Source organism: Tachypleus tridentatus, chromosome 10 (genome assembly GCF_004210375.1).
Source record: "Tachypleus tridentatus isolate NWPU-2018 chromosome 10, ASM421037v1, whole genome shotgun sequence".
NCBI classification, from domain to species: Eukaryota; Metazoa; Arthropoda; class Merostomata; order Xiphosura; family Limulidae; genus Tachypleus; species Tachypleus tridentatus.
The window spans coordinates 69853561-69877642 of record NC_134834.1 but is presented as its reverse complement, the minus strand read 5'-3'; positions in this window follow the sequence as shown (position 1 = coordinate 69877642).

The following is a 24082-nucleotide window of genomic DNA, read 5'->3' as shown; positions in this document are numbered from 1 at the left end:
GTGGTGATGACTGGTTGCCTTCCCTCTAGTCTTACACTGCTAAATTAGGGACGGCTAGCACAGATAGTCCTCGAGTAGCTTTGTGCGAAAAACAAAAACAAGAAAAGAGTAGCCCAACAGTTGGCGGTGGGTGGTAATGACTAGCTGCCTTCTCTCTAGTCTTAACTGCTAAATTAGGGACAATTAGCGCAGATAGCCCTCGTGTAGCTTTCAGCGAAATTCAAACCAAACATATTATTACGAGAAATAAACGACCTTATAATATCAAATTGTTATCTTCATTTAACTAGAGCTCAACGTTGAGTGTCTAATTAAATGTAAACAACATTTTGGTGTTATAAGATAGTTTATTTCTAATATTAATTTGTATTTAATTGTTTATTACTGTCGCTTTATAAGGTAAAATATGTTGTAAGCTTTTCAAATATTTTTTTTATTAGAGTGTATATGTTTAATTGTTAGAAAATTACATTATTTTGTTTATGTGCATTGTTCCTTAGTCTGAAACACATTTATAAGCCTTATAATGATTAGCTGGTCAGTTTGATAGATATTACCAATGTGGGAGTCAGAGATTTATGAAGACTGTGTTTTGGAACTTGCACCTTGAATAGCATCGTAACAAGATGAAAGACATCCAGCCAGCATCCACTACCACAAGGGTTTAGATTAGCTCTTTGAACCGAGTAACGAGATTGAGTACCATATTTGTAACGTGCCCATAAATGAAATTACAAAGTGTGTTTAGCAGCATTACGCTTCGAACCCTGGACTTTTCGTTTACAGTCCGGCATGCTTACCACTAGGCCTCGCCCAACCCGGAAATGTGGTTTCTCATTGTGCGTGTTCACTACAAAGTTAAAAGGAGGTGTTAGTAATAAAAACAGGGCATTGGAAGGTGTTGAATTAAGGTTTATAGGTTAATACTTGTATTATAAGGTTGGATTTTTAAGTTGGCAAATAATAAATGAAATTAAAAAATATTTGCGTGTTTGTTGGAATTAGCATATAAAGTTGTGTTTTTAGTATTTTTGTGTCTAATAAATATTTAAAGCAAGATAGTACTGTACAACAGAACGTTCTTCGAAATACTTTCTAGTCGATATTACAACATTATTTAGCAAAAAATTATTTTTGTCTGAAAAATTCATTTTATCCAACATTATCCAGTAATAAAATAAAATATTACGACCTAACATTTGACTACCGAATGGACGAAAAGTAAGCAACAAAAGAACAACAACCATAATATGGAAATGAGCTTCCACACCATCTATTGTTATTATATCGAAAATAAACAAACCATCGAAGCAAAATTTAATCGTAATTAAACCTGCCAAGTGGTACAACTTTAGAATCCGGGTTTCGATACCCATGGTGGGAAAACCACAGATAGACCATTGTATTGTTTTGTGCTTAACTCCAAACAAACAGTTGGTAAAATAACTATTGCTGCTGCAATGAGCAACAATTAGTTAGTATGAAGAGGATATGAAAACCTAATTTTCAATGAAACGAACTACAAAAAAGCCATCTACTGGGGATTATAGCGCAAAAAATTATTATTTTTAAGTAAAAAAAATTGAAATAATTCTAATATAAAGTCAGGTATAAAAACAGTTGTTAAACAAAAAGTAAAACATCGAAGAAATGTATTTTAAAGACATTTGGCTGTTCCGTGCGTGTAGAAGTACAACAAAATACAGGTGTGGCAGAAAATTAAAAAAACAACAACAATACCTACCAATAGAAATGAAATCGATATTTTTTATTATTTACCCAGTCTTCTATATTACAATTTTGTAACTTAATAACAACACAACCTATTGAAGGACGTATTTTAGGAAAGACATAAATACCTTTCATCTTCACCAGGATTCGGGCCATGTTTTGGACCAGGAAAGGTCAGGTTCAGTATTGGTCTCTTCCTCCCTTTCAGAATTGTTATTTTTCTTTGCACCTTTACTGAATCTTAGGTATTAACCTTCGTTACGTTATTGTTGCATTACTCACAATAAGTTAAATGTCTTCCATTGTCAGCAGTTTTAATTAGCATACCTTTTTCGTGCCATGTCCAAATTATGGGGTAATATTAACTTGTATATTTTCACAATATTCATTTCTGTATGATCGCACTAATTGTTCGTTTTTACAATGCAGTTCCACTTAGCAGTCATAAACACACACATACACACATTATTTTATTTTTACATGCAAAACATTTTTAAAATTTTTTTTGTTCGTTTTTTTTTTATTTCACGCAAACCAACTGAAGAGCTATCTGCACTAGCCCACCCTAAAGTTTGAAGTGATAGCACAAAAAAAAGGCAACTACAGTGGACATTGAGAGTTACAAAAACTTACACAAGACAATGTATTCTCAAAAATTTAAATTATGGGGTTAAGGTGCCACTTTTGATTTTAAAAATGGCTTATGTGCTGGCTAATATGTGTATTAATCAACTATTTTCTGGTTTAGTCGTGTGTTAACAAAAATATCAACTGCTATTTTTTCCGTTTGGCGGTTTATAGAATAATTAAATATTCAATTCTTGAAATCCTTAAAACAAAAATGTGTAGAAGATTTCTCACACAAGTTCTAAACAGTTAGAAACTAATTAGGATGTCTATCAATTGAAATATAATGTTTATATCGTATATTACTAAGCTAGCTATAACTACAGCTAACAGTACATAGAGAGTGCTTTCAGAATGTATGCTGGTGATGTGTAAAAACGCAACAGTTAATATAGCACTTTCTCGGGTATGGAAGTCCAGTACGCTAATGTAATGGTATATTGACAAGCATGTTCCCCAAACTAAAACAACTTAATTATGTTTACTAGTAATTTGTAGATGCGTGTTTGTTTGTTTTTTTGAATTTCGCACAAAGCTACACGAGGGCTATCTATGCTAGCCGTCCCTAATTTAGCAGTGTAAAACTAGAGGGAAGGCAGCTAGTCATCACCACCCACCGCCAACTCTTGGGCTACTCTTTTACCAACGAATAGTGGGATTGACCGTAACATTATAACGCCCCCACGGCTGAAAGGGCGAGCATGTTTGGCGCGACAGGGATGCGAACTCGCGACCCTCAGATTACGAGTCGCACACCTTAACATGCTCGGCCATGCCGGGCCTTGTAGATGTACAAATACAACTTAAACGTGCTATGAAGCTACTATGTTTTTATTTCTGACTGGTAAAGATATATCACATACTAAACGTCGTTTCTTTAATCCTGTTTTATTACTTCTTTTATTATAATTAGAGTTTTATATGTGTCTTATAGTTATATTTTGGTTAATTTGCTATATAAGAAACTGTCGATCATTTTCGCAATTTCAATAAGTTTGTTTGTTTGCTTTTTGAATTTCACGCAAAGCAACACGAGGGCTACCTGCGTTAACCGTCCCTAATTTAGCAGTGTAAAACTAGAGTGAAGGCAGCTAGTCATCACCACTCACTTCAAACACTTAGGATACTTTTTTACCAACGAATAGTGGGATTGGCCGTCACCTTATAATGCCCCCACGGCTAAAAGGGCTAGCATGTTTGGTGTGACGGTGGATTCAAAACCGCTACCCTCGGATTACGAGTTTCAATAAGCAAGAGTAGTTTTATTGATATGGTCGGGTAGTCAAGACGCACGACTCGCAATCTGAGGGTCGCGGGTTTGAGTTTCCGTCAAACCAAACATGCTCGCTCTTTCAGCCATAGGACGTTATAACGTAGGGATCAATCCCACTATTTGTTGGAAAAGAGTAGCTCAAGAGTTGGCGGTGGGTGATGATGATTAGCTGCCTTCCCTCTAATCTTACACTACTAAATTAGAGATGGCTGGCGCAGATAATCCTTGTGTAGCTACGCGCGAAATTCAAAAACAAATAACATAAGGATTTGTTGTGAGCTACAAAAAACCGTTAATAATTTGAAAGAAATTCCATAATAAATGCTACTTGTAAATAACAATGTTTCAATCTTATACTCGCTGAAAAATGTCATGTATTTTAGAACAGCATCTTGTTCATTTAAAATGCAAGTGTAGTGAGCTATCAGTAAAGTTCTATTTAAATAGTTTAGTTTGATGCTACATACCGTTAGTGGATGATTGATTGTTCTTTGGTTTTAGGTGTGTTATTCCACACCAGAAACCCCTTTATTTTAGTTTTCAAAAAGTACTTGATTCAAATCATTTGTTTAATTTTCATCTCAACGAAAATTATGACTAATAATTTTGTCTAATATATGTTTAAATATAAGATAATATACTAATGATCCAGATTCTTGGAATGTTAAACTGTGCTATTTGATCAAGATTCTTGGAACGTTAAACTATGCTACTTGATCAAGATTCTTGGAACGTTAAACTGTGCTACTTGATCAAGATTCTTGGGATGTTAGACTGTGCTACTTGATCAAGATTCTTGAAACGTTAAACTGTGCTACTTGATCAATATTCTTGAAACGTTAAACTGTGCTACTTGATCAAGATTCTTGGAACGTTAAACTGTGCTACTTGATCAAGATTCTTGGAACGTTAAACTGTACTACTTAAGAGATAGTTATTATTAAGCTTTTCTCCCATACAAATGTTGCCAACGAAACTTTTAAATTCTATAATTTTCAGAGATAATTTGTGGTGTTTGTCTTTTCTTATCACTTAATGTAACGTATCATACCTTCTGAAATTTCACATATTCAGTAATTAAATCTTTTAACTCAGTGAAATTACATTTCAAGTGCGATAAACAAGATTAGGTTTATGATAAACAATATTAGTCAAAGTTTTGTTATTATTACTGCAGAATTATTTATGCATTAATGGCTAATATCAATTCAATCGCTCAATATACATTATTAATCATTCACATTCTCAAAAAAATAATCGAAATTTCAATGGGTCATTTTCACAAATTATTAGCGATTCATAATTTAGGATTTACACGGTTATAGAAACATCTATTAAGAGTTTTTAATCTTGTAAAATAACAAAAATAAAATAACATTAGCTTTAGGCAGTTGTTCTAGCCTCGTCCAAAATTATCGTAACCTAACTTAATCAAACAAAGCTAATTATATTTAACATTAATCAACTTACCTAAATCTAAACTAATCAAATTAAATCTAATCGAAACTAATAATCCCAACTTCTTTAACATAAAACAGCGTATTCTAACGTTTACCTCTTAATAGAACAGGTTGGCCTAATGATAATATGTGTGTATATTTATATATAATTATAATATGATTATTTACGTTCTTTATTACTTTATATATATATGTTTAAATTCCTCCTTTCTTGAACCATGCTAGAAAAGTGCAGTATAAAATTCTAATATCTTAAAAGTTGCGCTTTTTTGCTGAAATATTATAAACTTTTTTATGAAAAATTTTATGTGTAACAAAAGTTATGTTTCCCATATCAGTTTAGATGTGAAAAAAAACTTGTCGTGTTTCGAGTTGTTCAACGAAGGTATGATAAGAGAAAGATTTCTGGAAGAAAATAAAATGTTGTCATTTATGAAGGCAACATATAACTTACTTTGAACTGTTTATACATTTTTATGTGTCATTTTCAAAAACGTGATTTTTTGCAGGAAGAGAATTTATATGTATTTTTTCAGTTTCCTCTGGTGGCAAGGGTCTGGTACAAAAAAAAACAACAACAAACATATTTGAGGAAACTTAAAGCATTTTAAGCCTATACTAAAGTTAGTAAAATATGTTTTTAATATATTTTAAAATCAAAAAGTAAACTCTTTCAACAGAATAATTAGATTAAGTCTGTATGTAAACAAATAGATGTTCATTTTAGCAAAAAAGTCTATAATTATTTATACATGCATACAATTATGTATCTGTATATATAAATACACATAAAAAGGCATGAAATGGATAAAATCGTAAAACGCAGATTCCAATTGTTTCACTTTAACCGTTGTTTTAGACGTTTTTTAAAAAAAAATATTTTATTGTGATTTAGAAGCATTATACCTAATAAAAAGTATCCCGCTGGTACAGCGGCAAGTCCACGGATTTACAACGCTAAAATAAGGGGTTTGATTCCTCTCGGTGGACTCAGCAAATAGCCCGATGTGGCTTTGCTATAAAAAAAAACACACTCACCTAATAAAAATACATTATTAAAAATGATTCAAGCCGTGGCTATAAAACTTTGTAATATTTTATTTCTACCTCAAATTAAAAATAGAAAGTAGTGATTTAAACGCAAATATTTAGATCAAAATATTAAAAACAAGTTTATAATAGTTAGTAGATAATAACATCAAAACTTCTCCAGTACAAATATATATCTACATGTTTTGATTTAAAAAAGGGTTTTGAAATAGAATAAATAACGTTCTTTGTAAATGTATCTCTAATATTTTTGGAACTGTTTATTCTTTTTATGCCTGCTATTTCAAAAATATCATTTTACTTATAAATCTTTTGTAATTTACTGTTTTCTATCATTAACTCTGAATAGCATGTTACTTCCAAGATAATACGTTTAAAAAAGGAAATTCTGTTACAGTAAATGGTTCTAAAATACAACACAACGATATCAATGATTCTCAAATCTATATACAGAAATTCTTTATAGTATATATATATATATATATATTTAATCCCACTGTTGGTCATTAATTCCTCTCTAATTTTCTTTTCCAACCATCATACTTTAACTTACAATATTTCTAAGTCACTAACTTACTTTAAGCACATAAGAGTATTGTATAATTTTACTAATTTATTTTAAGCGCATACGATACTGAATAATTTATTATATTTCTCCATTCTTCACTCAGGTAAACCTCAAATTTTAAATTCGTTCTGAAACGTATTTATTCAATAATTCATCTCTCTCCAAGGCTTGGTATGGCCAGGTGGTTAGGGTGCTTGACTCGTAATCCAAGGATCGCAGTTTCAAATATTCGTCGCACCAAACATGTTCGTCCTTTCGGTCGTGGGGGCATTACAATGTGACAATCAATCCCATTATTCGTTGGTAAAAGAGTAGCCCAAGAGTTGGCGGTGAGTGGTGATGACTAGCTGCCTTCTTTCTAGTCTTATACTGCTAAATTAGGGATGGCTAGCGCAAATAACCTTTGAGTAGCTTTGCATGAAATTCAAATAAACTAAGCCATCTTTCCCAATTCACTTACTCAAACATTCACCAATACATTAGATTACTTCTAAAATGCCCAAACATTCATATTTTCTCTTCCATTTAGGTCACTAATTCATTAAGTCACCAACTCATTACAAAAAAAATTAACGAAATTAATTATTTATCCGTTCTCTCCATTTACTCACATAGTCATCAATGCATCAACTAATTCTAAAACGTAAAATCAGTACACTTGCACCATAATCAATACACGTACCAACTTCTTAGTGTATTCGTCACTTTATTTCCTTCCTTATTAATTCACTTATTTACACAATATTGTCCTTACCGTCACACTCTATCTGTTTATATTTGTCTAATATGAACCCCTGTATAAGTTGCAAACGTACCTAACTGTTTTACTCTGCCGTGAAACACACATTCTAAAAGTTTGTTTTTGTTTGTTTTTTGAATTTAGCCGTCCCTAATTTGAAGTGTAAGACTAGAGGGAAGGCAGCTAATCATCACCACCCACCGCCAACTCTTGGGCTACTCTTTTACCAACGAATAGTGGGATTAACTGTATCATTATAACGCCCCCACGGCTGAAATGACGAGCATTTTTGGTGCGACCAGGATTCGAACCCGCGACCCTCAGATTACGAGTCGAGTGCCTTAACCACCTGGCCATGCCGGGTCCACATTCTAAAAATTAAAAAACAAAGATTCTTGAAAGCGAATCACGTAAAGTGCTGTTTGCTTGGGAACGTTATGATGCTGTCTTACATCATGTTTATTCTCCGAGTTTTGTTTTATTTACCAATATAAACTGCATTCTTCGTGAAAATAATTTGAAATTAATTCTAACTTTTAATTAATAGGAAAAAAATATCAAAGGTTAGTAATACGAGTAATTATGACGAACGTCTTACTTATCCCAGCCAGTTCCTGGTGCAGAATGGAGATTTGAAGTGCTGTATGAGTCAATGAGCTTTTGATAAATAATGCTAAAGTCTGGTTTGTGTGATTACTATAAACATATTATGCTGTTGTAAGCTGATAGTAAGATAAAAAGCAAAAAACAATTTAATGTTCTCTTCTTATAAAACTATTTATCACTATCGTTTTTTTTTAATTTCCCGCAAAGCTGCTACGCGAGGGTTATCTGCGCTAGCCGTCCCTAATTGAACAGTGTAAGACTAGCGGAAAGACAGCTAGTCATCATCACCCACCGCCAACTCTTGGGCTACTCTTTTACCAACGAATAGTGGGATTGACCGTCACATTATAACGCTCCCATGGCTGAAAGAGCGAGCACGTTTGTTGTGGCGGTGATTCGAACTCGCGACCCTCGGATTACGAGTCGAGTGTCTTAACCACCTGACCATGCTGGACCTTCATCGCAGTTTCATCAGGACAACTGCAAAGACGACATAACATGAAAATCTATTCGTTTTTGGCAATTATTTATACTGATTAATTATTTAATTAAACATTTTGTGTTAATCTGTTCTATGTAAAAATATACTATTTATGTTGATGCTGTTAAACATCGTCAATCAACCCTCTATTGTCCGTCATTGTATCTTGATTAAACATTTAACAATAATTCGAAATATATATATTTTCAGTCGTTCTAAGCATATTTTATTTTTCCTTACCCTATTTAAATATTATTCCCTATTTTTTCTTTCTTGATTTATATATTATTCCCTATTTTCCCTTTCCCTATTTATATATTATTTCCTATTTTCCCTTTCCCTATTTATATATTATTTCCTATTTTCCCTTTCGTTATTTATATATTATTTCCTATTTTCCCTTTCTCTATTTATATATTATTCCCTATTTTTCTTTACCCTAATTATTATTCCTTAAAATCTTAATCTTATGCGAGGGTAGTTAAGCAGTCGATTTTAAGCAGTTTAGTTGAAGGTAATAAGTGCTCATGACATTGGTTTTTATTGTCATGGACAAAGCTAAAGCTCGCTCGTTTGTTTTCCCTTGTTAATTTTTTCAATTATTTAGCAATTCCAACTTTCGAGGGAGATCCCAACAACATTCAAATTATTTTAAAATATAAAACTTATCCTACTAGTAAACTTTTGCAAAGGAAATTGTTGGAAAATAACGTGCTTTTGATAAAACTTCCAATTTATACAGCAGTTGAGTGTATATATTTACATAATGCCAAAATTACAATGTGGCCGCAAGAGATCTGAATTCAAATTGCATCTGTTTGTACATTGAAGAAATGTTACTCATATTTATATTTCTTATGCCATCTTTATCATCTTAAATATATCTTGTTTACTGCATTAAGAACAATGATTAAGAACAATGCTGCATTAAGAACAATGATTAAAATAACATGGAAAATTATTTTCGTGAAAGTAGAGTTTTTTGTTGTTTTTTTACACACACAATGCCAGATAAATAAAATAGCCGATGGAAAGATCGAACTAAAGTGCTTGGACTGTTTCGTATATTTGTGCAAAACTACGCTTTTCGTTTCTATGCTGAGCTGATATTTTAGAGGAAATTAACTAGTTAACAGCACCCATTACCAACTCTGGGCTCTGGGGCTACTCTAATCAAATAGTGGGATTTGAGCTTTACTCACGACTTAGCTTTTCTTTTATGCGGAAACAGGACACAAACAATGCACCCAAATAAAGAATAAATACATGTAACTAACTACATAATAAGTCAATTTATTTTAAAATTTGGGCCCGGCATGGCCAAGCGCGTTAAGGCGTGCGACTCGTAATCTGAGGGTCGCAGGTTCGCATCCCGGTCGCGCCAAACATGCTCGCCCTTTCAGCCGTAGGGACGTTATAATGTTACGGTCAATCCCACTATTCGTTGGTAAAAGAGTAGCCCAAGAGTTGGCGGTGGGTGATGATGACTAGCTGTCTTCCCTCTAGTCTTACACTGCTAAATTAGGGACGGCTAGCACAGATAGCCGTCGAGTAGCTTTGTGCGAAATAAAAAAAAAAAAAAAAACAAAAAAAAGAAATTTTAAAATTTCGAAATTATTACTTTAATTCATCATTTATTTCAATAACAGTGGAACTCCCACATCAGATAGTCTGGTTAAAGGTTTTTATACATTCTTTTACTGATTCGCAGTGATTATCAAGCCTAATTCTGTAGAAAGTAAAGTTGTTTTTTTAAACCGCATCACTATTAACCGTGATTTTAGTTCTTCTCAACTTAGAAAAGGATACATAATACAAGTCTAACTGTAGCACTACATTTATAGACATTACGAGGTTACTGTTAGTCGTTTGACGAGTGAGCATGTTCGGTAGATTTACATTTTTTTCTTTTATTTTTTTCCACTTTATATTCGTAAAAAGCTACAACTTTTTCTTTTCTTCAACTTTCACTCTCGCCAAATCAGATAGTTGCTTTTTATTTTTTGTCTGTCTTTCTCTATTTCTGCATCATGGTTTTGTTTGCTTGTTTTTGAATTTCGCGCAAAACTACACGAGTGATATCTGCGCTAGCCGTCCCTAATTTAGCAGTGTAAGACTAGAGGGCAAGCACCTTTTGGGTTACTCTTTTACCAACGAATGGTGGGATTGACCGTCACATTGTAACGCCCCATGGCTGAAAGGGCGAGCATGGTTGGTGTGACAGGAATTCAAACCCGCGACCCTCGGATTACGAGTCGAGCGCTTTAACCACCTCGCCTGATCATGCTTTCTTCTCTCTCTCTTTTATATCCTACCTCTTTCTTTCTGTTCAAACATAGCAAGAGAATGCGCCATTAACTACTTAAGATATAGTACGCGCGCTACATCCGTATCTGGTCGACCTTTCTCATGGAAGGGTCGAGTCGGGTCGTGGCCTAATTTGTCCTGACATCTAGTCTCACATTGCCAGCTAAACTTGTAACCTACGCAGGTTCAGTTGAGTTGATGTCTTTAATTCTAACTTTTTAGCGGAGCCAAGAATCTTGTTAATTGCCTCATAGTATATTATAAAAAGATTTCAGTGAGTCGTCCAAGTCTTCAGCCCAGTACGTTGAAAACATGCGTCGCCCACGCTTTCTAAGCGACAGCCAAAGACGCGTTGTTAAAGTGTCTGCCTTGTCAACTTATCGTGAGAAGCTGTTCACTTACTGTAGTCAGACAGGTGATAACGATCTGCTGCAGTTGAAGAGGAATACTGTAAAAAAATAATTACATCAGTGGGAGGCGTTCAGACACCTGAACGAGACACGGCTACGAAATCAGTGGATCTTATATGTTGTATATATCAATAATTTTATAATGTTGTCTTTTTGTTATCATAATTATTTTTTACTTTGAATTTCTGTTCGTATATGTCGGCCAGGAATGGTCAGGTGATTAGGTCGTTAGAGTCGCAATATGCTGGTCGCGGGTTCGAATCTCCATCACACTAAATATGCTTGTCCTTTCAGCCATGGAGGAGTTATAACGTGACGGTCAATTTTACTATTCGTTAGTAAAAAGAGTAGCCCAAGAGTTGGCTGTAAGTGGTGATGACTAGTTGCCTTCCCTCTGGTCTTACACTGCTAAATTAGGGACGACTAGGGCGAATAGACCTCGTGTAACTTTGCGCAAAATTTAAAAACAAACATTCTTTTGTGTCACCATTGGTTAATGCTGTATTCTATTTTGGTTCGTTTTTGATGTTTTGATTTATAAATATCTACATCCTGTTTGGTATGTTTTTAATTTTGTTTACTTTTATTTATAGTATGTATTTTGTGTTTTTATTTAGTTTCGATTTTACTGATTTTGCGTTTTAAATTACGATTTTGATGTCTTCTGTGGATTATTTGCAGTTTATAATTACAAACTGCGAGTTTTATGCATCCTGATTTAAGTTGCCTTTACAATACCGTATTTTTATTTGTCTTGCTGATGTCATATGTTTCCCTTTGTTGTCTTCGTTGTAGCTAATGGGGTGTCTTGTATGCTACATGAGGGCAATGGCCATATTAACATACGACTTAGAAATTACTTTTACATTTCAGCCAGTAATATTTAATTTTAACTTTAGGTTTGTAATAAGACAATTTAAGTAAGGGAGATTGTTGTAGTTGCTAATTTCACCCTTTCGTAACGAATATAGAACGTATATTTATTTGTGTTTATTCAAACATGTTTTCTATACTTCCGAGCAGTTTCTGTACGAAGTTAAATAAACTTAAGTCTCGAGCTGGAATGTTTCTGTAAGGACTTTCTAATATAGTAGCCTATTTAAAAATGTAATATAGAAACCTATGTAAATTAAACTGAGAGAGTTGTAATTATGTAACCACAGAGTTAAAAAGTAAAATTTTGGTTCCGTGGCTACAAAATTTGTTTTGAAGATATTTTTTCTTTCGTTTCGGTTTCCGTTACCTGTAGCATTTATGAATCACAATTATAGAAGAGCTTTTTTCTAAAAACCACAAAAAAACGTATGGCTGAGTTGAAGTGAGAACCCAATATGGGAATATAACAAGGACTAGGAGAATTATTCTCCAAAGTTAAATCATTTTTCTGGCATTAGTGAGAGCTATGTCTGCATTCAGGATCCAAACATTGATAGGTTGGCTAGGAAAACCTAGACAACTTCTATGAGACCTCTAATGGCTACTTTCCATGACATGGAGCATAAAAGTATCATGGTAGTGTCAAGCAGGTAGAACATCCTAAGACTTACCCTGGTGTGAAACTACAAGACACAAGTTAACAGCATAGCTCTAAGATAAATAATGAGATTCATGCATTGAAAGAGGTTTAATTCAAAAATACCGCTATAATATGAAATGAAGAAGTTATTGTTTCAATGTGATCCCTGAATATTTTGAGGTTATTCTCTAGCTGGCAAGACTCTCCTATGATACCCATATAATAATTTAAATTGATGCAAAATATAACAACAACAACACACACACACATTTACTCATTGCATTATTGTGATGTTCCACATTCCACCAGTTGTTTTATTCTGCACAATACCTCACCCAGGAATGATGCATTCATAAGAATGTGCATGTCTACAAACTCTTGAAAAAAATGGAGCTTCCTAGAATGCACACAACCTCTCAGCTGCATAGTAATAGAAGGGATGGTAGCAGGTACCTGATTTGATCAGCATTTATGTTAGGCGGTGAAACGAAACAGGTGAACTTACCAATATTCAAGAGGTTGGCTAGAAAATATTTGGACCATTTCATCAAAAATGTTAAACAAGTAATTAGTTTGAATATATGAACTTAAAGACAAGTAACTGGACGTCTGATGCGGGGACTTTACGGTTATACATTCGATGCTTTTAAACACATCAATAACAGACAAAGCTGATCATTAGTGTCTCTTTAAATTCGATGCTATGGAGAGCATAAAAATGTGTGAGATTAGTTCAATATTCGGAGGTAAGTGCATCATATAAACGTGGCCAATCATATGAATGATTTTAAAAAGATTGCATTGAAAGGCAAAACATTTCTTCTGGTTATAACAATAAGATTCTCATTGGTGCATTACTTGTTGGCTGCCTATTGAGCCCATAAAACAACATATGGGTCTGAGAAGCATTTCATCTGTTACAGAAGCAACATTTATCTTGACATAGTTTGACATAGATGTTTAATTACGTGTTAGAGAATAGGAAGAAATGAGTAGCAGTGATAACTGTAGCTACAGACTCAACTCTGACATAAATACAGGACTCGTGATGGCTATTAAAACTCGGTAAAATGTAAACTACCAGTTTTACCAACTCTTATGCAGCTACCACCAGTCATCATGGCACAGACACAATGGGTATCCATAGGATAACAGGATTTTCCTGGTGCACACGTCCTCGCTGCGCCGTAAATGCAGCTACAGCTGAATTTCAAAAAGTGTCAGGCGAATGAGGAAGGTACATTTGTTTCAGTTGTAGCTTATCTGATCACTGTTCTCACAAATTCCACCCCCCCCATCCTGTTGTCAGATAGTGAGATACAAGTATCATTCAATCGAATACCAGAATATTCAAAAAAGTTCAAAACATGCTATGGTTACAGGTTAGCTAGTTTAAATTAGTAAGGCCTAGGCTGGATTTAGCTACCAACTTATACAAGTGCAGCCATCGAGGTATAAACAATGCTATGGTAGTCGATTTTAAAGAACATGAACAAAACATGATGTAGTATGAGCTTATAATGACACATAGTCATGAAATTGAATTTATAGTTGATATCGGAACAACTAGAACCTTATTCGGCCTTGCAATGAATCAGGTGCTCTGTAGCAAAGCGTCAATTCAGCCATTTAGTACAAATATATTTCCAGTGAATAGTCAAAAACTAGACTATGGAGAGGTTTCATTTTAGCAACATCACAAACTAAACACAGTTTATTGTTTCCGATATGGGTTCAAAAATTGGTATTTTGGATGAATCTACTGCTGAAATTACCAGCCAGTTTTTTTTGTACATTAGGTGAACAATAGTTCTGTAACAAAATAATCCTGTGCTGAGAACACTGAATTTGAGAAAAGTGAACTACAGACATGCATGTTAAAAAAGGATGTAATAGGTCCCCCAATGTGCAAATGGTATTCAGTGGTGCACTATATACATACACAGACTAGAGTGTTAACGTTATATACTGTGGTGATAGAGATGTTTCCTATCTGGATGGAAAGCTACATTTGCTCGAACAATGAATTTGTTTAAATGTGGATGTAGTATAAGTTATAGCCTGTAATTACAGAATTCTGAATATTAAACTTCCAGCTGTTGTAGTACTACGTTATGTAAATAAAGCAGAAGCGATACAAACTGGCTGAATAGTTGGTGTTGCATCCACCATATCATTACAAAAACAAATATGCAATCGTCTGAAATTTCGAAATCCATCGTTTAGGAACAGAAGCTTTATACCTTACCAAAAGTCAGGACTAGAAAATTTCCAGGAGTGTCTTGCATAATTGGGAACACAATAAGCTTTGTTTTTCTGGATGTATTAACGTAAATATATTAACCAATCTTGTAGGCACTGGGCTCAGTGTAATGTCCAGAGAAATCACTGGAGGCACCAGGGAAAATTTCCATTAAGATTTATTATCCGTTCCCTTCAGAGAACTGATCTTGACATAGTTGGGCCTGTAACCAAAACAGAAAAGAATGATTGGCGTGTGTTGATTATTATTACCTAGTTCACCAAGTAAGCTGAATATTATGTGTTGATTGGCATGTTAACAAGCTTTGTTTCAGGTGTGTTGGATGAAAAATGCACTTCATGCACCTGGAAAATTCTGTGAGTCAAAGAGCTAATTTCAATAGCTGGCAGGCTACAGAGTTGTGTCAAATGATGTATTTAGTAAAGACATTCCCTCTTTAATGTTGTCCTCAGTCCGATAGCTTTGCTAAATTTGAGGTCCATACTCTCAAATATACGCTTACTAAGCTTGTTAATCCTGACCGGGTTGTTTGGAATGAATACCTGTCGCATATCATTATGGTATGCTATACAATTGAGAAACAGCTGAGTGGTTATTTTTTCCAAGTTTCTTGTTGTTTGGATGGAAAATGTAACTCTCAGTAGATTTAATATATGACCTTATACCAAATACAGAAGCACAGCAGTGTTCATTGGAACATGTTGAATGGCTACAACCTGCATTATTAGATGCTCATGAAATTGTGCACCAGGAAATTTGTAAAGCGGTCATATTTCAACAAAACTATTACAAAACAGTTGTGGAATGAAGTTAAACTATGGTTTCTGGTTATGGTTGTGGTATGTGTCTGCAGTGTGAATACAACTTGATTTTAACTGTTAACAGCTCGGTGAAGTGAACTGTGTGTTAAAGCGGATGCATAAAGGGATTCATTCATCTTGGACAATAGATTTAAACCCTGTATTACTGACGAACTTCTAGAGAACTGCATAATTAATCAGAACTGGGTGACGTGAGTAGGTTCGCTCTGAAACTAAAAGCACCGATTAGCTGGCTGTCAATGTGAGAAAAAGGTGAGAAAAAGTTAGTGGAAGAACAGTCTAATTGCTCCAATGATTGCTCAAGGCACCGTCGCTGATGACTGCCCAAGGCACCGCCGCCAACCTGCTAATCGTTATGGTAGGAATTAAGCCCTTACTTGACAAACATGTTAGCCAGTAAACTGCCACTGAAAGTAAATGACATCGTTTCGGTTCAGGGCTATTATGTAGTGTTTCATGAGAGAAGATATATTCAGTACATCAAGCAACAGGGACTTGATTATTTTACGTGATTTTTTGCGTAGGTTGATGTTAATTTTTGTTGTGTTACTATGTACTATATGAATGATTGACACTTGTGTATTGTCTAAAATTTAATTAATACTTAAAATTAAAGTTTCATATTTACAGAATTTAAAAAACTTGGTGGAAGCTTTCGACGAACTTCCACTTTAAAAAATACACCCTACATATCCAATGTTTCGATGTCTTCAGGGATTAACTGCAAGACAAACTAACTTATACATTTTTCTCTCCTGCCACGTCATATTATGCTGTTTTTTATTTACATATTTTCTTAGTCAACTTTTATATTACATCACACCAAATATCAATACTTTAAGTTGATGGATCTTCGTTTCTTATTAATACCTATTTTCCCTTTTTTGAATTTTTATAACTTCTAGCAATTCTTTGACATTTAAAGTTGTATCATTACGAGGTTAAGATAAAATTGTAATTCTTTTGTTATTTCTACATGTTCTACAATAGCCGATTTTTCTATGTTATAACTTCTTACGTAACTTTATGCTCCTGTAATTTAAATTTATTTTAGTTTAAACAATATAAATGCTGCCACATTCACATTCTATTTTGTAGATCCCAGTTTTATGTTCTCATTCTATTTTATCTTTAGTACTCCTCAACATATCTTTAATCTTATCTATTGGTTTAAAGATTGGATAAAAGTGTTGTTGCTTCTTAAAATCCCTAAATAATTAAACTGTTAATCTTGGCACATATGACAAAGTCTTCCTGTTTTTAATACATTTTTCAAGCTCTGTAAACATACGTATAAAATATATAGATGTATGGTTTCATGGCATAACAACAGCAAATATTTTTCGTTAAACTGATGTTTTCATGTTACCATTTATTTCTTTTTATGATTCTCGTGCTTGGAAAAAAAACCTTTTGTAACGTCACGGTGGCGAGTGTATTCGTTAACAACATAAGAAACGGTAGCCGCGCTACACCCATTTCCGGACGACCTTTTGAAAGAAAGAGCCGACTCGTGGTCTGATTTGTCGTGAATTTAACCTTAGACTGCTAATTGAGCTACTGACCAATTATAGGTTAAGTTGACCTGGAGTGTTTTAGTCCTGATTGATTAATTTAAATTAGTGATTGTGTGAATTGCTTGACAATGTATTACATTCACAAGAGAGATACAGCAACTTAACCAATAAACAGACTGGAAGACTTCGTTTCAAATAGTTGGAAATGCATGAACTAACTTTTTGGACGGCAGCCAACGTCTCGTTGTTCAAGTGTCTGCTTTGTTCAATTCTAAAGGGATCCGGAAGAGAAATCCAGACACGCCATCTGCAAGAAAAGCAGACTATATAAATATATATATTGTACATATTTTGAATTTTATGACATTTGAGTTTTTTTATTATTAAAGCATCTTAAATATATTTGTATTTTATTTTGTGCTATAACCTGTAAACACTCTTTGTGTTTTAGTTTATATTTCATATTTTTATTTACGTTCCGTATGTTTATTTTAGTTTCTTCATGTGTTAACTTTTGTTTTGTTTTTTTTTGTTTCGCGCGAAGCTGCTCGAGAGTTATCTGCTCTTAATTTTAAAGAAGTGGATCTGATAGCAGGCAGTTGGTCAAGATCGCTCACCGCCAACTTACTGGCTACTCTTTACCAATGAATAGTGGAATTGACCGTGACGTTATAATGTCCCTTCAGCTGAAAGGGCGAGGATGTTCGGAACAGAAATTCAATCCTGCGACTCTCAAAGTCAAGTACCCTACAACTAACCAATGTCAAGTCATAATGTTTTAACTGTCTTTCTGTTGTATTTTTATGACTGAGTTTTGAATTTGCTGATTTTAAATGTTAGATTATGACTGTAATCTATTTCGTACTTGCATTGTAGTTTTTGGCAGTAAATTATGATATTTGACGATTTCATCCATTTTGATGTAATTTATTTTGTATTGCTTTTCCAATATTTTTTTGGATCTAAAGTTATTTTAGTTTTAATTTTTATTTGACTGATTGCTGATCTTTTATATGTTTTCTGAATTTTATTTTCTTTAGTACTGTAATTAGTTGAGACTGTTTTATTTTGATTTGTATTTTATATTCTGGTTTATGATACTTTAATCCTGTTTTGTATGTTTATATCTTGTTTAATTTTTAGTGTGTTAATTTTGTTTTTTTTTAAGTTTGAACTTCATGATTATTGCAGAATAGAAACCAATCACCGTACATGTATGACCTTTTAGTTATGAGGGCGCTATAATGTGACGGTCAGTCTCACTATTTGTTGGTAAAGAATAGATGGAAGCAGATGGTACTGATTTTCATATCTGTGGTTAGCATAGAACAGACAGCTCGTTATGTATTTTTGCGATTAACAACAAACATCGCTTCAAAAATTAGGAACAAACAAACATTTTAATTTTAATTAAGTAAGGAGTACGGGTGTCTGACCTGAAGTAGTTACTAGTTCCACCCTTTCGTAATTAAAGTAGAATATATCTATTCAGGTATAACATTGTATTTTTCTTATAAATTTCCCTGCACTTTCTTATGTAGTTAGTCACATTCGTGTTGAAAGAATGTCGTAAGGTCGTAAGCATCTGTTAATACTTTTACATAACTGCAACTTAAGTTTAGAGTAGCATGTACGTATTTCTGTAGAGAACTTCTAAGAAGATAGCCTGTTCAAACTGTTGATACAAAAACCTACATTAACTAATCTGAGATGATTTGGATTGTGCTTGTAGAGATGTAATTAAAGTAGATGTGATCTGTTAGCATGTGGAATGCCTCACTAAGATCATAAAAATGGGATATCTACTCAGATATTGATTAGTTTCTGCGTAAACGTTCGAAAAGCTTCTTCATACCAGCAACCAATCTAGGTCAAAATGGAAAGTGAATCCCAGCTGGTTGATAAACTTGAGTACACAAACCTGATTACAAATAATTTTTTGTTTCAGTCGTACATTTATGTTTGATTTATTCTTTGCAGGAAATCTTCGTAATTATGTTCTGTGGATATTTGAAACTAACCTGTTGGATACCTGAATAACACACATCTATCACTGTATGTTTTATCCATGCTAATATAAGTAACTAAAATTCGTAGTTGTTATATTCTGGAATAAGTATAATAGTTCATGTACATTTATAAAAATGTCAATAATAACTTCTCGAGGATAAAATCCTAAAGACTACATTAAGTAGTGATAACAGAGAGCAAGTTACTATTGATTTTTGTTATACGTTTTTGTTCTAAAGAGGGAGCCACCATACATTTTATACAGTTCAAAGAAATTGACGTATTATGTACGATGCACATAAAATTCTTCTAATCAGAGTTGGAGCTTCAAAACTTTTTGAAAGAAACAATTAGATTAATATTAATACTTTTATTCTACTCCATTTTGATGAACTTAATTTATTCGAGTTTAGAATTTAAAAAGTGCCAATTAACATTTAGTGTGAACTGAATTATTCCCAAGAAACAATAATTATGTTTTAACTAACTTTGCAACGTCTTTTTAACAAGTTGTAGTCTCTGCAGATATGTAGTTTTTAAAAAGATTTTACTTTTATTAACATTTGTAAATTGAAATTTAATTATTCTTTCAGATATAAAATACAACAGCACTCATGGCCATGCTGATTCTGAGAGTTGATAAATACCTTAAGTTATATGATAAAGATATTTAATATATACTCTAGAATTTGAACATACCTTTCCGTTATTTTTTTGATTGAATATTTAATATTATTAAAAATACACGCCCTTCTTTTCTTAACATACGTAAAAATTAACTTTATATGAAAAGATACGACGTATACTATTAAATATAGTAAATATAGTGTTAAATACACCAAAAATTAGACAGAAATTTCCATTTCAGCTAAAGATGTGACAGATGCAATTACAAAGGAAGTGTTACGTAAGTGTCACTAGTATAGTTAAGGATGTTAAACTTTGGTTTGGGTTTCACACAAGCCTAATAAAGTAGATCTTTGCGTATGATTCGACTTTTTCAATAAATATAGTCCACAAATTGTCAACTAATCCATTAGAAGATCATAAATAAATAACAAAGATTTGGGTGTAGTAATCACCAGGCTTGTACCGTGAGCACTTGAAATAAACTAATAGAAAAAAAGTGAAAAAAACCAATGTCATAATAATTAAAAAGTACAAGTTCGTAATAAATAAAAGGAAAAGATGAGGGTTGCTTGTATTGAAGTACGAGATAACAACATGGGCTATCTGTGCTCTGCCCACCACGGGTATCGAAACCAGATATTTAGCATTTTAACTCTGTAGACATGACGCTGTGTCACCGAGAACGAGAGGACGGAATTGGACATACTTGTAATAGCAACAATGACTTTTAATTTGATTGAAATAATTCGTCCTTGTTGGTTGAACAGATGTTGATATTTATGTTGTAAGTTCATTTAACTGTTTTCAGCGAATAAACTAACAAATTGAAAATAAGTGAAGAAAAATAATTTTTTGGCCAAGCTCCACCTTTTGTATATCAACAATAACAAAATGAAAAATTTTGTTGTAACCGAACAGTTATAGCAGAATATTTATATATACATATATATGAAACTTTTAGTTGAAAAACAAAAGTTTATCCGTGTGTATGAGTGTACATGTTGCATAAGATGCTGTTCAAGTTATAAATACTAATCACGGAACCAGGCAACAAGGAAGCAGGTGTTCACAAAGAACAAATTAAACAACAATTGGTTCGCTTAAGTTTGAATAATTTTCAGAGAGAAATAAATAAATGTTTATTGGTACTATCAAATACAAAGAAGCAGCCCTTACAAGCAGTGATATAAGTAAGGTTGTATTTTTAGAACTAAGTTAAAACGCAGGAAAATAAATACGACTTAACAAACTTTCACCAAATAGCTGGATATCGAATTTTTGCTCGTGAAGAGTATATGAAGCGACAAAGGAAAACTTTCCAAGCTATTTGTTTTTTTGAATATCGCGCAAAGCTACACGAAGGTTATCTGCGCTAGCCGTCCCTAATATAGCAGTGTAAGACTAGATAGAAGGAAACTAGGCACCACCACCCCTCCACCAACTCTCGGGCTATTCTTTTACCAGCGAATAGTGGGATTGACCGTCACATTATAACGCCCCACGGCTGAAAGGGCGAGCATGTTTGGTGCGACCGGGATTCGAGCCCACGATTCTCAGATTACGAGTCGGGCGCCTTAATCACCTGGTCATATTTCCAAGCGAATCAGTGACTTTAAGATACAACTGTATAAGAGCAAAAGTAATCTATGTTTTGTTTTGTTTTTTTCTTCAAGGTTTTGCGAAATATGTTGTTTTTCCATACGAATATTACACTTTTTACATATGGTGACAATATAAAATGTAATAAAAACAAAATAATTAGTCATAATAAGACCCTTTCTGTTACAGCAAACACTGACGTCTCGATTCAAATGCTATACAGAGAGTTCGAAAGTCACTGTGCACTTATATATTTATTAACAGACATGTTTCAATATAGAATACAGGAGGTAAATATGAATGACAATTATAAACAATGTTGAAAATGACCCCTGTTGGCATCAATACAGGCCTGGATCCTTCTTATTTTGTTGCTAAACACCGCTATCAGTTGCTGGTTTGAAATAGACTGAATGAATGCTGTTATCGCTGATTACAAAACTGCACAGTGCCTTTCTAAACACCCTGTATAATCACTCATAAGTAAAACAATATATTGGTTATTCATTGCGCAAGCCATGATTACCTAGAAGTAAAATAACGCCTCCCTTCCCCAGCAGCACAGATGTATGTCTGTAGACTTACACTACCAGAAACTGGCTTTCGATACCTGTGGTGGGCAGAGCACAGAAGCTCTTTGTGTAGGTCTGTGCTTAATAACAAATAAACAACAACATCAGCAAGAGGTTTTCCAGAAATAAAACAATACTTTTATATATATATATATATGTGCCATAAGTTTCAAGAAGTAAAATAATATTTTACTTATTTATTACATAAGCTGTAATGAAACAGAAGAAAAACAATTTTAAATTTGATCATTACATAAACCATAGTTGTTGAGTAATTAGAATAATGTTCTGATTATATATTATATAAGTTGTACATGTACAGAATTAAAACAATATTTATATAGTCATTTATTACAAAGAACACAGTTTTCTAAAAAAAAAAGCAATATATGTATGATCTGATGTGAAACAATATTTATTTAGTTATTTACTATATAAGTTTTATTTGTCCAGATATAAAACTAATATATTTTAGTTATTTAATACATAGCCTAGAGACAGCAATATTCTGGATGACTAATAATTTTTCTGGGTCTACCGTCAGAATCTGAGGTATGCTCATAAAACATAAAAATAACCTTTCTTATCTACATTATATTCTATTTTATTTATAAGCTTGCAACTGGTTCCAATAATCAACTTCAGATGTTTCAATTTACAATGTAAGTGACAAGAATCAATGATTTTTTAAAGCTAAGTCACAAAAGTTAGCGTGACGGACTACAGATCGAAAGGTACAAAGTTTCGTGAAATATCGCTGAGCACATTGAGACTTTTCAACTACTGGAACAGTATAATAGAGATTCTAAATCACTATATTCGTTTAAGAGTAAACGTGAAGGTTGTAGGTTATGCTGACTGGTTTTGCTTTAAACTTTAACTTAAGGGTCTCTGACCTGCTTGTTTATTCCGTGTGTATGTGTCACATAAAATGTATTTTCAACCATAAAATTATTCAGGAAAGCTACTGACTTTTTAATATATGAATTTAAAATAAGTTGAAATAATAATTAAAATATTAAGTTTAAATGTAAAAATAAATCTAGAATAGTGCAAACAATTTATTCACTTTAGGTTGAATGATTTATAATAGAGAAAATTAAATAAATTTATAAAACAGATGAAAGACACAACTAATCAGCGTTTGTTAAGTAATCGAGTTATTTGTCGTCAGGAGGCCGAAATTTAATAAATTTTAATTGACTGAATTTTCAGGCCGTTGGTAACATATATATATATAAGCAATATCTATTTGTTAATAAGTCTATTTCGATTTAGGAACAATTCACCAAACCATAATAATGGCTACTTTTGAACAGGAATGATTCATTCGGGTATAATTACACTAAAGTTTGTTACATACTTGAATGTACAAACTAATAATCCTCTCTGGTTTAAAGACCTCTTTATGTTGAAGTGCAAATTGGAGCTAACGCAGAGCTGAACTTTGAAACATAGTTAAAGTTTCTTACAGTCCTATATTGTAACAGGTGCTGCGTACCTCATATGTAAACACAACGAAACTTTGGTTGACAGCATATTTTCATTCTATTATCCCAAATATTCTAGTTCATGTATAAATGCCTAGGGGCTAAATCGAATTCAAAAGATAAGAATATAATCCCAGAGTTTTGTCATCTCACCAGCTGTTAGCTTAAAGGTTGTGATTTATTATGCTTTCGCACATCATGCAAATTTATTCAGGGCTATTTGTAACTGCCAGCTGAACGTGATTGGCCAATCGGATAATGGACGCTAATTTAAATGGAATTAAATTAATGATCGAAAGCATATAATTTGAGAGTGTGTGCATCTTGTTTCAAAGACAATGGTTGTAAGCCTGGACGTAAGCACATATCCATAAAGGGGAGGCGTACGCAGAAATCTGTAAAGAAAGTCATA